Genomic DNA, 14,284 nt, shown 5'->3' on the forward strand with positions numbered 1-14,284 from the left:
ACATCACCTTAATACATTTGGCTGGACAGCTATGGTTGCTAGGAAACATACCCTTGTTATATTTGCAAGTGATCTGACTCAAATCAGGCCCCATGAGGTTATAGAACAGTGAAGTCAGACTTGCTGTTAATTTCATACATGAGTCCAACAGAGCCACACGTAGCTAAAAAAAATCAAAACCAGAGGTCAGGGGGCTGCTGGGTCTGCAATACACTGATGGGAAACCCAAGGAACCATATATGTGCAGGAATCTACACTGATGGAGCAGTGCTGTCAAACCGCAATTAGAGGCTATCTGTTGAGCAGAGTTGAAACCACAAAATATCTCTGCCAAGTTAGAGCAACTGAATGGCCTCTCAAGCTGCCAGCAATACTGTTCCGTCTTTCACCGCAGTGCATTAAAGCTGGTCCTTGAATTAACTTTAATGAAAACGCTGCCCATCCAAACGGCCATGGGCTGAAACTTAACTGGGAGTGTATTACACATAGCTACTGTGGAGGGTGCACTTTGTAATGAATATTATCTACCAGTATTAAACTATTTATTAGTTATTGAACAATGTACATTGATATGCCAAAATGTGATGATGAATTCTGCTTGCAGTCCAAATAATCCTCCTGTCTGATGATGTAACAGACAGGTTTGTCCAGTCAAAGGCGTTTCGGTCACTAGTTGTCATCTGGTCTAAATCGAGATGCACCACAACAGACTGAGAGTGGAGAGAACCAGATTCCTCCGTTACAGTGTTTCCCTCTTCAAAAATGTTTGGAAACTGACGAGATTTTACCAATTTTTATATGTCACAGTGTACTTGACATACGGCTAGAACTGTGTGTTTGCGCAGTGTTAGTCGGGTGAAGCAGGGAAGGGAGATGAGCCAGCAGCAGCTCAATGCAGTCATGTCTGTGCTGTTCAAAGTTTGGCAGCTAAACTGTCTGTAGCCTCCAGGCTTTATTACAGGAAATCTCTGCCATGTCAACAACACCTTTTTTTTCCACAGTGACACAGACAGGCAGGGACACACACACACACACACACACACATACACACACACACACACACACAGCCAAAGAAACATGTTACACCAAAAGCTTCGGCACAACCCAACTAGGCACCATAAGAAGTGAGTGATCTCCCTCTTCCTCTCGAGAACAAGTGTGCACCCACCCACACATTACCATGAGGATCTAAGGCGCTATAATTTATACCTTTGTTCCCAAATGGAGGACAGTGTGCAGGAGCTGGCTAGCTGTGTGTGTAATTACGCTCAAGTGAGGGGATGCAGGGCTGTGTGTTTGGGGCTGGGATTTGAGGCCCGGAAGGAAGGAAGGAGGAGAGGGGTGGGGGGTCCAAGAAAGGGAGAGAAGAAAGAGAAGCAGTGAAGCTAGAGAAAATCTGGTTATTTTACGCACGGCTGCTTCATTAATGGACAGTGTGTGTGTGTGTGTGTGTGTGTGTGTGTGTGTGTGTGTGTGTGTGTGTGTGTGTGTGTGTGTGTGTGTGTGTGTGTGTGTGCTCGCGCTTCTGGGAGGGGTGGGCCAGCAGGAAAGGGCTGTGTTTATCCAATCTGTTCCCTGCCTTTACCATGTGGTAGGAAAAACCACTGGCCGGCTCCCAGTCAGATCCCAGAGGACACAGAGGCCAGCCGAGAGACAGGCACCGGAGAGAAAGAAGTAGGCCACAGAAGGCGGCCAAGCAATCTGCAAGTGTGTGTGTGTGAGTGCACGTGCCCACTGAGCCAAAAGAACCTGTTCTAGGGTCTATGAAACCAACTGTTTAGTCTTTGAGAATGATTCACATCTGTGGTAAAAGCTGAAGGATGCCGGTGTGTTGGTGAAGATGACACAGGGTTAAGTAGACGTAGGCAAGGCAGTACAACACTGACACACAGTATTTAAGGCACTGTTACCTTTTACAGCCTTACAAATTTCAAAATCAAGGTAAAAAGAACTTCAACACCAGCTTATGTTTTGCCACCAGCGTGGAAACCTAGTTTGTAATGTTTGATGCTAGTTGTCAGAGACCTGAAGCTGCTTGTTTCGAGCCAAGATAATGTTCAAAAGAAGTTTCAATGAATTCCTGGCCATGTTTTCTTCTTGCTACAGCTATGAAAGCTACTTAGATGAGGATGTAAAGGTGTGATGTGGAGGAGAGTAGCTCTCAGGAGACATGCAAAGGTGATGGGCTCAAACAGTAATAACACCATTATGGATTGCCATTTAATGGCGTATAAGAATACCTTCTTCCCTAGCGATAGCTTCCTTCACTACTGCACTCACCTACTAAATCAGTGGATGGTTAAGGAACAGGAAGGCATCTACAATCAACCAACAGGAATCACGAGGACCATGTTAATTCACATTCCGTATGAGGTCAGATCTTTACAAAGAGAGACATCGGAGGCATAAACAACTGGAATCATAGAAGCTGTAATGTCAGATATCCAATTGCTATTTTTTCTGTCCAACTTTCACAAACAGTTCAAAATTAGTCAACTATAACAGAGGAATGAGCCTCAAATGCCACAGTGAGACCACTGACACCAACATGTCATTGTCAATATGGATGTTTTTGACAATTTCATAGATGAAATGATTGTGATTTATACAAATGTGCCACAACAGATCACACAGGAGGGGAAGAGCATCTGGGTTTTAAGATAAGAATCTCAGAGCCATGGAATATTCTGATTTTTTGGTGTCCTGCATCTGAATCTCTCTCACCTTCAGGTGTTGTTAAGCTTCAACACTCAAAGAGCCATTTGGACCCGATTTCCACAGAAAAGAAAACACTGGGAGCCACAAATACTTTTTGTGTTTATGAAATCAATGAAGTGCTTGTGCACTGACCTGAATTTTTTTTAAAAATTAACTGGAAAAGAAAAAGAGCACCATTTCACTGAACAATGAAAAATAAATATTTGAAAAATATCTGCATATTTATTTTACTCGGTTACTGGAACGTCTGCTTTTACTGGCTTTTGGCGAGTGTGACAAGTATTTTGAGCGACGAAAATAGTAAAAATATTCACATAAAATTCAAAGTTTCAAGATAACAAAAATCTTACAATTTACAACCACCATACATAACACAAATAGAATACACCTCAGTTGGATATTATATTTTATTTTCCCAAGCTAAACAGAGCTGCAGCCTAAGGATGAAAGAGCCTTATACGACTCCAGCGCAGCGGGTCGCCAACTCCTGCACTAGGGGTTAGCAAGAAAAAACTATGTAAATTCACCGGTTGTCTAATCTGTCTATATGTGAAAATATAAACATTCCATGCATCCTCCTTAGGATGAAAACCAGTACAGGTTACACTCTCAAGTAAAGCTTACATCACACATTGAATCGTGGTCACGTCTCTCCAGGGACTGCATGAAATCCAAGAGAAACCTCAGAGTTGTGCATCCTTCGGCTCAAACAGAGGACAACTAAGCACATCTCTTTGCTGCACTTTTTTGTGTCAATTTCCAGTGTTGGAGTTTTCTACTGAAATTCAGTATGGACGGTGTGAAGGGATAGGAAAATCAGAATTTTACTCTATCTGGCTGACTATTACAAGCGAGGGGGAAATCGTAGCTCATGATGCAAATGAGGTATCAATCTGACACACTACCTTTAGTGTCCTTTGGAAAACCCCTGCAGCTCCATTCAAGCTGGTAGAGGGGTAGACGCTTTGAAAATTACAAGATTTGTTGCAGGAGTTTGAACTGTTGAGGTTTCTGTCGTACCCATTACATAATAAACTACTGGGGGGGGGGGGCATTGTTTGACTCTTCTAGATTATCTTAAAATACACAAAAATATCAAAGAGGTGGTACTCGTGCAGAAACAAGGTGTCACAAACAAGCCCAGAGCAGCCAAACCCCACACCCGTCTAATCAATCCTTGCTATTGACACGGACCTTTTGACCAATGGGACAGGCAGGACTGGACCGTGTCCCCAGAGATTGGCTTGTTTCCTTCCCTGCCCCGCCTGCCAGACTGCTAACAACCAATTAACTTCCAGCGTCCTTCCTATAAAGCTGAGGGGTAACGTCTCCCCTGGGACGTGTGCACACACCCCTTTCAACAGAGTCAACGTGCTGAATGGGATCAAATGGGCTTCCATTGGGGGGGGTTGAGAGCCAGATCAAGCTTTTTATACTTTGAATAAAAAATTAACTCCTACTTTTGAGTTACCTCAGGTGCTATGAATTAATATGAATTTTAATTATACACCATGTATGCAACTCATTTATCACAGGTATAACAAAAGTGTGTTTACTGCTAAATTTCCATACACATTCTCTTCCATATTCATTGCAAGTTTCACCGCATCCATCTCTATCCGTCTTTCTGGGTGTCAATTCCATGACCGGCAGCAGTTAACCTTTCATCGGCTGCGTGAATCACTCTGTAGGAGAAATGAGTGTAGAGAAATAAGGAGAGGTCTGAGCATGCGTGAATCTCTATCACTGCCTTCATATCAGAGCACTCAAAGAAACTGATGAGATTCTCATGGTGGCACTCTTCAGCATTTGGTATTTAATGGCTGATGACACAAAACTCCCACATATTTCCAGTGGAGTGTCCTGCGTTTTTTTCTTTGCTCATTTGTGTCCTTACAGCAGTGACGCTTGATGGCGGATGAGAGCTGAGGGATGAAGAGGAAAAACAGGATACGCCACACGTTGAAAACTGCGAGGAGGTCAAGGATAGATTAAAAGGCTTGAACACATATAGGTCAGAGATGTGCTTGACAGGGCGTCTCCTCTATTACACACAGAAAATGCATGCAGCCCACACACAAACACTTGAGAGCTGTATTAACGCCAGCCTCTAGCAGCATTTGGTCCAGAAGGCCCTCGCCACAGGAGGAGAATGGGGGGTGGGGGAGGTGAGTGCAGAGTAGGAGGAGGGGGGAGAGAGATTGGTGAGGTTTGGGTGGGTGGGGGTGCAGTGATGACACTTAGTTTTGAATGTCACCACGGTGCTAAAGACCCCCACTAACCTTTTGGCTGGAAATGAGAGGACTGGGAGGGAGGGAAGGCGTGGGGGGAGGCAGGAGAGAAAAAGACAAGCAAGATGGGAAGATGAAAAGAGTAAAAAAAAAAAAAAGGTTTGGAGGTGAGAATGGAGCACTGGATGTTAAGATGAAAGGGATGGAGATGTGCGGCAGCGGTACGTCTCATCTCTGCAAACAGAGCTTCCATCCATGCATCATGATGACATGAGACAAAATGGCCTCCCTAACAAACAGCAGCACTCCAGCTCAGGTACTCGACGCCAGGCGTGACGACAGCGGCGCTGCAGCATCAGGTGCTCGACGCATGTTTAACAGGGGGGGGACAAGTCGGTTCAATACTCATCTTTAAACCGGATCGCCCTTCACCTCCCAAATATACAAATGTGGTGACGTCAAGGGAGCGTGGGATGACTACCGGTACCTTCTGACCAGAAGAAAAATGACTTTTCAGCTGAAAACTCATAAACTGCTAATTACAACGGCTATTATTGATTAATCTTTTTCTCGTATATCCTGTCACTACAGCTTAAGTCTGATCGCCGATCGAGTTTAATAAAAATAAACTTTCTGAAAAGTGATGTCACATTTATACGTGGACTCTCCTCTAAAAGCTTCATTAATGGCCGGTTGGATGGATTTACCTCCAGCCTATACTGCCTCAGTGAATAGTCTGGGATGGAGGATGTGTGTTTTTTTGGACCGGCGGTATAAATGGGTTTGACTGCTAGCCATTTTCTGAAAAAATCTGACAAATAGCAGTCTTCCGAGTTAATGGACTCTTCTTTATTTGGCTTAAATCCAAAATGTACTCACAGCAGCGCTGTGGCTTTGCCAACAAATGATGCCGAATGTTGGTGTCAATAGATGCTCTCGGAAAAGTTATCTACCCTGAGAGAAGAGCAGCTGAAGTTAAGAGCCAATTTCAGTGTCCACACAGAAACATCATAAAAAGAATATCAGTAAAACACCAGAAAACAGAAATTGTACTCACGTGTGTGTGTGTGTACAGATATGCTTGATGTATACACATATACACATTCATATATATTTATGTGTATCGCCGATTTTTGGTAGGCAGTCAAATGATACCTTACACGCATTCTATTGGCTGACAGCATCCAGAATTGCGCTCCGTTCCACGAGTCTCTGACTTACGTGAGACACAAAAAGTGCTTTAAACAGTCGATCGAATGTGGGAAAAGGTAATACAGATAGAAGGTGGTTTAATATCAGTATGGGGAGGGTTCATAAATATTTAAATTACCGTTAATAATAAGATAAATAGTTGGTCTCTCTGTATATTACAAATACATGTGAATATTTACACATATGTGTATATATATGTGTGTGGATCTCTCTCTCACACTCACACATCAATACTAGATTCCAGGAATTAGGTTGAATGATTGCAGTTAACTCAAATAATCAGCATCAAGAGCCTGATTATGTTATAATTGTGACAGACGTAGTGTTTCAGATAAGACAAATCCCACAATGGTTTAAAATTGTGAATTGAACAGTTTGCCAACAGCTATTTTCGCACAAATGCATGTGTCTGACTGACAACTGGGGTATCACAGACCCTAACCTGGACAATTGTTGTTCACTGGAAAATAAAGTTTCACAAACTTGCAATCGGCATCCACAGGTATAAAAAGAAAAAAATGTGCATGGAAGGTCAGACTGTCACTCAGTGCTCATGTGGATGAACATTCCCTTTCACTAGTTAATTTGATCAAATTCACATGAAAAATTGAAGTTCTAATGTGGTTTAAACTTTAAAAATAAGCAAAATAAAGAAACCAAATTGAGTGTGTCCAACTTTCTAACTCCAAACTACATTACGAAGAAATCTATGATGGGGGGATTGAAAAAAACTGTCCTTATCATTGGCCTACAGCTTTTCTTCATCTTAACTAATGTCAGTCATTTTAATTCATCTTTAAGATAAAAACTCATAGAAGAGCAGCAGACCTGCCCTGCTATAAAATTAGTGAGCAAGCAGAAGTTGAGGGTAGATTTACCAATACAAAAAATTACAGATTACCTGGGATAAAGCTACTTTCAGATGTTAAATGGCATGGGATGGCAAAGTTAATACTGGACTTGGTGTACAACATTAGTGTACAACATCAATGGTGTTGTCAGTTACAAGTGCTCTGCACACCACTAGGGGCATTACTAACTCTCTCACTCACACACACTCACACACACACACACACACACACACACACACACACACACACACACACACACACACACACACACACACACACACCTGTTTAGCCTGGTGACTCTCATCTTGCCCCTTATTCTGCACAGCCTATCCTGAACACCTTTAAAAACATTATTTTATTATATGTCACCAAGAAAACAACACTGTTATCTTATTAAATATATCGATATAAACACATTTTAGAAAGCTTAACAACTCAGTTGCTTAGTTGAACATTCAGATAAGATAATAGGGTTAGGGTGGAAAATGAGCATCACTGAATGACCAAACTGTACCAAATTGAATTGCATTCTGTGAAATCTCAATTAACTGGCAAATATCAGTGTTGTCTTTCACTGACTAAGAATTATTTTCCTGCATGTAGCGGATCCACACATTACAGCAGTGTCAGGAATTTCCCTGTTTGTATATGAGGAATTCCATGGAAAAAATGGCAACAATGAATGCAAAGGATGAGAAAACAAGATATACAAGGCAACACGTTCTAGCGAGACACTTTCAAATTTAAGAAGAAACAGTTGGTCATAATTTGCTTTAGAGTAAAAAAGGAAAAGCTCCTCTGAGAAGTGAGGCAACACAGTATCCTCTGCACTATAAAGTGCACTGGATTATAAGGCGCACCTTCAAAGAATGGCCTATTCTAAAAAAAATTTCATACATTAGGCGCACTTGATTAGAAAGCGCACTGGATTATAAAATGAATCTGAGAACTCATCTGTAATGAATGGTCTATTTTAAAACTTTTTTCATATGTAAGGCACATTGGATTATAAGAGATTGGGAAAATTAAAGACTTTTAGGTGCACCTTATAGTGCGGAAAATACTTTATTTTCTTCTATGCTTTTGTAAATGTCGAAATTACTTTGCACGAGTTACATTCACTGTTTAACCGGCAAGATCTACTAACATAAGACATGTGTCTCAAAAGTAACACACAAATTTCTGGGGGAAAAAAAAAAGCTATTAAGTTGGCATTAAAAAAAACAGGATCCCTTCCAAAAGAAATTACAAAAACCACTAATCTTACAAAAGATGATCCCATTTAGAAACATGAATATGAAATACATGCGTTATTCAAAAGACCAGATTTGTCACAACACAGAGGGGTTAACCCAGATCAATGGCCTCTACAAAATGCGGAGCAGTCTCACCTAACCACAAGTCAGAGGGACAAACTACAGAGAACAAGTAGTGCCGAACATCTGTTGTGTCCTGTGTATATGCGTGTGGTCGGGGCCTCTTATCTCTCCCTCTGTGGCCCGCTAAACATGACTAGCTGCCATCTTGGCTCACAAACACAAGGTGGTGGGGGTAGCAGCTCCTGGCTCCATGGAGGAAAAGTAGCGAACCAGCAATGAAAACTAATATCAGACTGAATGAAACCTCCACGCCAGAATGAATGGTAACGTGGTTGTGTTTCAAGAATACAACTAGTAGTTGTTGTTTTGGGGGGGGGGGGTGTTTTTTTTTTTTTTACAGAAAGACAGCGCAAATAAAGTTGCGTGGAGTGACCATTATGCAAGTTGATCGATTACTGAACACATAATGGAGAAAGCGAGCTGGAGTAGAAATATCACACACGGTGATTACAGACTGTAAATATCATATAACAGGTGTCCCTATAGGACACATCGTTCACACTCGAGATAAATACACGGACATCGGCAGGTGTTTTCCACTGCGTTTTCTCAGGTCCACGCCGCGTAACAAGTGTAGCTATAGTGCTTGCCAAACTTCGGTGTCAGGATACAACGATACACACAATTTCATTAGGAAACCCGAAAACGCGAAGCGTAGCTCTTGAATCTCGTTAGAAAGTGGAGCAAAAGATGAGTAAAGTTGATTTTATTGCCCGAGGGGCACGGAGCACCAAGTGGTCTTCGTCCTTACACAATGGGCTGAAGGGGGATGAAAGCTGGCTAGCAGGCTAGCTGAACTTCTGTGTCCTAGCACTGGGCTAACCTCCAGCGGCTAGCACGGCTAATTAGCCTATCAGCGATATTTCGCACGTCGTTACGGACCGGGGAACGACTCGCTTATCTCGGTTTTTACTTAAGAAAAAACAGTTTATTTGCCACACTCAACCTTAAAATACATACTACAGTGTTTGTCTTACTTTTTTCAATCGGTTATGGCTATGTAGACTGGTAAGAACACCGTAAAAAACACGGTTGTATGGAATGACCGCCTGGCCTCACCGCTCCCCCTCCTCTCCTCCTCCACTGCTGTCCCTTCCGTCCATAAAACTAGCGACTACTACGTATACTTCGCACTATCCCCTTCAATTAAAACAGCGAAACAAATAATTGTAAGTGGTATTTACACTTTTGAGGAGAAACGTTTTTATTTCAAGCCAGGTGCTGTGTTTTTTTTGCGATATTTGCCAATTATTCTCCGCTGGGAATCTCCCTCAGAGCTCCGCTCATTCAGTCGGCCACTGACTCACCTCTATGCTCGAGCCACCTCGTGTCTCCTAGAAGCTTCAACACAATTAGCTAACTGGGCTAACGCGCACACTTAAAAACTGAATTTGGACAATAGTTCATAATAACAAATTCAACAAGTTGTCAGTGAAACGGATCCTGAAACTGATGGATTATTGGCGATGTACTGCACATTTTCTTTCCACTTTTCAAGTAACTAATGGGACGGTTGTGCGTGCGTGTGTGACCGATGCAGCGGGTGGCAAAGCTAAACTTGCTATTGTTAGCATCTCGGCATGGCAGCCAACGTTAAATGAACCTTCAATGACTTTCTGATGAAATGAGAGAATAAACAAGATAGCAAAGCGGTAGTCTCGAGTTTAAGCTTTCCAGCGAGTTATCCGTGAAAAACATGCCCATCGGGCTGAAACCCAAACTCGCACGCCGGATTAAAGAGTCCGATTGCTTTGGAAAAGTACAGAAAACTTACTATTAAGAATGTAAATTGAACTACTTTAATTACGAATTAGTAATTACAACAAAATTATCACACCAGACCTGAATTCTGCTACAGAAAATCTAACACACTCACTCAAAAGGGACATTTGTTAGCTTACCCAATGAGCTCGGTCACTTCGGGCGTTTTATCAAATCAACTCCTCGTTAGTATCTCCGCTTGGCTGGGGAAAAAAAAAACCCCCACCGTGGTCCTTTTTCGTTTGAAATATAAATAAACACAGAAAAAAAAGTTCAAGTTTGTTTCTCATGAAATAATTCTCCGGCGTGTTTCGCATCCGCGACCTCGCCGACTGGTGTGCGTTGCTCTTCTCTCCTTTGTGTTAATTTCACTCAAATCGAGTTTAATCCGATCGATCCCTCGGCTGGTCGCGCTCCCGAGTCCTCCCCTCCAGACACTCGCTCACCTACCTCGGCCAGGGGGGGCGCGCTCCCGAGGACCTCTTATACTGATAAACAGGCGGCGTGCGCGGTCACTGACCTCGCCGTGCCCGCGTGACGCCGCGAGTTATCCTATGGGTACGGTAAAGATATACAGTACACTGAAATCAACTGGAGAACCATTTACGCCAAAAAGAAAAAAAAGATCTGAGTACAAATTTTAGTTGATTTATCATTAATTTCTTGAAAGATATAGCAACCAGAAACCTGTTTGTTTGGAAACCTGATATATGCCAGTATCGTTCGTTTTTGGCGACATGTGACTTAATATATAACAATGAACGACTCTTTAAAATCACTGCAATTGTTCATTAGGCATTGAAGTAAGTATATACGTATTAAATAAAAATATTTGATATGAGTTTGTGTCTTATCTTGATACTCAGGTAAGATCAGTTGTTTAGGTGTCTAATTATGCTGAGGGCAGTGTGCACTCCTGTGAATGTATGTTTTGCGAAAGTCAAAATTCGGCAAAACGTGTTTTACATGTCCCTCCCTATTATACATTCATATAATAGTTTCTATATTATGCATTTGTATAATGGTGAAATACAGTAGTTATCCATTGTTAAAGAGTTTGTTATAAGTTTTTGTTGTGAACACAGTAGGACACAAGTTAATGATTAAAAACTTTAAGGGTATAGTATGAAGGATTTATAAGTTACCGTTTTTAAACATACTGTATATTCCAAACAGCAGAAAGTGAAAAAATTGGTTGGTTTTTGGGTGAAAATACCAGTACAACGGTCTTACTCCAGAATGTTTGACACTCAGAAACATCAAGAATACAGGAAAAACAGTCTTCAGGACACACACTCCTCCACAAAGTTATACTGTGGAGGATTCAGTCATTTTTTAAAAATATATTTCAAGATTTGTGAAAATCCACTGATGAAATTTTGCATATTCCTACTAAAACCAACTTTTCAGGGAATCAAGAGAAAACTGGAAGTTGCAAAAAAAGAAGCAAACAGACACCTGCCGCCTAAACAAAGGAGTACTGTAGGTACAAACTTGCATGTATGACAGTTCAGTTGTAGAGCATCCTAGCCAATGATATCCAGCTGTCATATAGCTAGACGGGGCCCCACTTAGGTGAGTTTTGGGTATTGATGGTGCAGAGCAAAGTTCCTCCAAGGGAGGTTGAAGTGAGTTTGCAGTTGTCATCGTAAAATGTTTCAATATGAGTGTCTACTTAAAGTCCACTTCCCAATTTTTGTTTCTATGTGGGGCCACCAAGCATTTGATTTGCTTTTCCTGAAGGTGTGGCCCAGTTATCAGATGCAGCGTCATGCTTTTATTGGGTCCTGAGTGATGATTAAAAGGAACTGATTGAAACTAATTATAATTTTTAGGAAAATTTATTAGATTGTTCCTTTTAATTCCCAGACACTCCCACCAAACACTCTTTGTTGTGCTGTGCACACAGAAGCCACCATTATGACAAATATGTGTACTGTAGTGTTGAACACATTGGGTTAAGACTCCTTTGTCCTTACAACAGAATATCAGGAACACATTCAAATCTCTAACCCATCTCCTGTATGTAGAATGTACAAAGAAATTAAAGCTGATGTTTGCTCCCACACATGGATAGGGAGAATTTACAGAACTTATGCCAACAAAAGCTGCTGTGAGCGTTATGACCTTGCATTAATGATAGATCAGGTTCATATATTTTGTATAATTGTCACATTTACGTGTCACCTTCAAGAGCAACTACATCAGTTCTTTACATAATAGCTTTCTGGTATATTTAGGTCTGTTTGTTAACTATTTGCATAGAAAATAGTTGTATAAATACTCTTGGGGCTCCAGCAAACACTGCACATTATTATGTTTTTTTTTTCCTGATTGGACTGACCTAAATTGATGAAATGATGAGCATAAGAGACAATAAATTGGAGGTAGGCATAAAACATTTTAATTTATTAATGTTCACGTAAAGGAGAATGGTTAGATGACACAAATGTTGGAGATACAGTAAAGTACAGTTACGATATCATGAACGGTGACATGGCAGTGGAGCAGTGTCTGTGGATGAGGAGATATCAAAACCTAATGGTGTAAAATGCAGTATCATTCAGTTGTGTCAATGTCAGAAATTTATGGCGCTTATTTTTTTCTGACTTTGCGTTTGTCGCTCATGAAATTAAGTTATAATCAATAAAAGTTGAATTGCTTTTCTTTTCCAACAAAAAAAAAACTCCCAGTGGTGCATGAGTGTCTTCCATAACTATTTGGTGACATTGGAGGGAAATACAGTATAATTCTGTTCATCCCTTCACACTTCATAGGTTTATTGGAGAAATGACTTGGAACAATGAAGTTGTTCTTCTAGCTTGCCCTAGAGCGGCACTTAATGTTTTGTGGGTTTTACCTTAATTTATGTCCAATATGTGTTGAAAACTAATAATTTGATAGAAACAAGACTCCTATGCTGGATCTCTGAGCTTTTTATGCTCAATATTAATACTTATCATTTACTATAAAGGTGGGACATTTAATATTTAGGGATTCAGTTTTTTTAAACCTAAAGTTCCAATTCTAGACACTGCAAGTTACATAAAATTCAGTACCATCTGCTTGTGGCAAGCAGATCCATTATTAATAGTATTATTTACATGTAGGAAGTTTTTCTGCCATGCCAGGTTAACATGTCTGCTGTGAAAGACATGTGACCCAGAAAAGTAAAACTACAAGTTGCATCATGACATATAAGGAGAAAATACAAAATATTTTTTCTTAAAGATCTGGTCGAACCCTTTCCATGGAAAGGTAACATTCATTTAAGATGACAGAACTGGACTAACAGTTGGAAAGTTATTCAGTCACCTTTGAACACCAAATGTATTACTTCTACGTACCATTTATGTATTAATGTGACACATACCTTCATTACATATGTATCTGACATATTTGTGTTTCAATTTGCTGTGATATGATGCAGTACTGTAAGCAGAAGGACAGTTCCACAGGTCAGAGTTCTTTGTGTTTACACTGGCAATATGAGCTCACTTCCACCTGTATTGATGTTGTTACAATGAAGTGGAAGTTTCAGAAGCCTGGAGATTGATAATAACTGCTTTAAACACAACAAAAAATTACCATGGCCGCAAATCTTTGGAAGTAAATTAAAGTTTTGGAGAATCAATGAATAGTGGCAAAAGAAATTGCAATCTCTGCTCCATGGCTGATGAGTCATACTGGATGAACAGTCCAGATTCTAGATGAATCACTACTTCTACAGATGAGAGGAAAAAGTGGTACTTTTGATTTCCTTTTAACTTTTCATTTACAGAAATCAACTGGTGGGAAATTTAATTCATGCTTGCTGTGAATGAAACACAGTCGCCGGTGTTTTTGTTAAACATTCATTTGAGCGATATCTGATTTATAATCGTGTGCTTTTGTAACCGTTATGACTTTAGGGATTGAATATGAGACGTCAGTTGTCATTGTTACATTCAATGTTGAGTGTAGAAAATTGAACTTACATCTGTTGTGTTGAGCCATTTAAAATTTTCCTGCGGGATTTAGGTATTTCAGACGATAGTGTATTTGATTGATAGACCTGATCTATGGGGGTTGAATTCTTTTGCCTCCATTTGTGTGGTGAAGGCAGCAAACATGCCCTGCAAAATATATTAGC

At 40.7% G+C, this 14,284-nt stretch overlaps 1 protein-coding gene across 2 annotated transcripts in view; it reads right to left on the minus strand.

Annotated features, from left to right (window-relative positions):
- Nucleotides 1-10,580, minus strand: part of chd7 (chromodomain helicase DNA binding protein 7) — a 63,072-nt gene extending 52,492 nt beyond the window's left edge. For both annotated transcript variants that reach the window (XM_068340005.1, XM_068340004.1), the window contains exon 1: nt 10,293-10,580. The gene's annotated coding sequence lies outside the window, so the exon portion shown is untranslated. The remainder of the gene's footprint in view (nt 1-10,292) is intronic.
- Between the last annotated feature and the right edge of the window lie 3,704 nt (nt 10,581-14,284).

The sequence above is a fragment of the Antennarius striatus genome, chromosome 18 (genome assembly GCF_040054535.1).
Source record: "Antennarius striatus isolate MH-2024 chromosome 18, ASM4005453v1, whole genome shotgun sequence".
NCBI lineage: Eukaryota > Metazoa > Chordata > Actinopteri > Lophiiformes > Antennariidae > Antennarius > Antennarius striatus.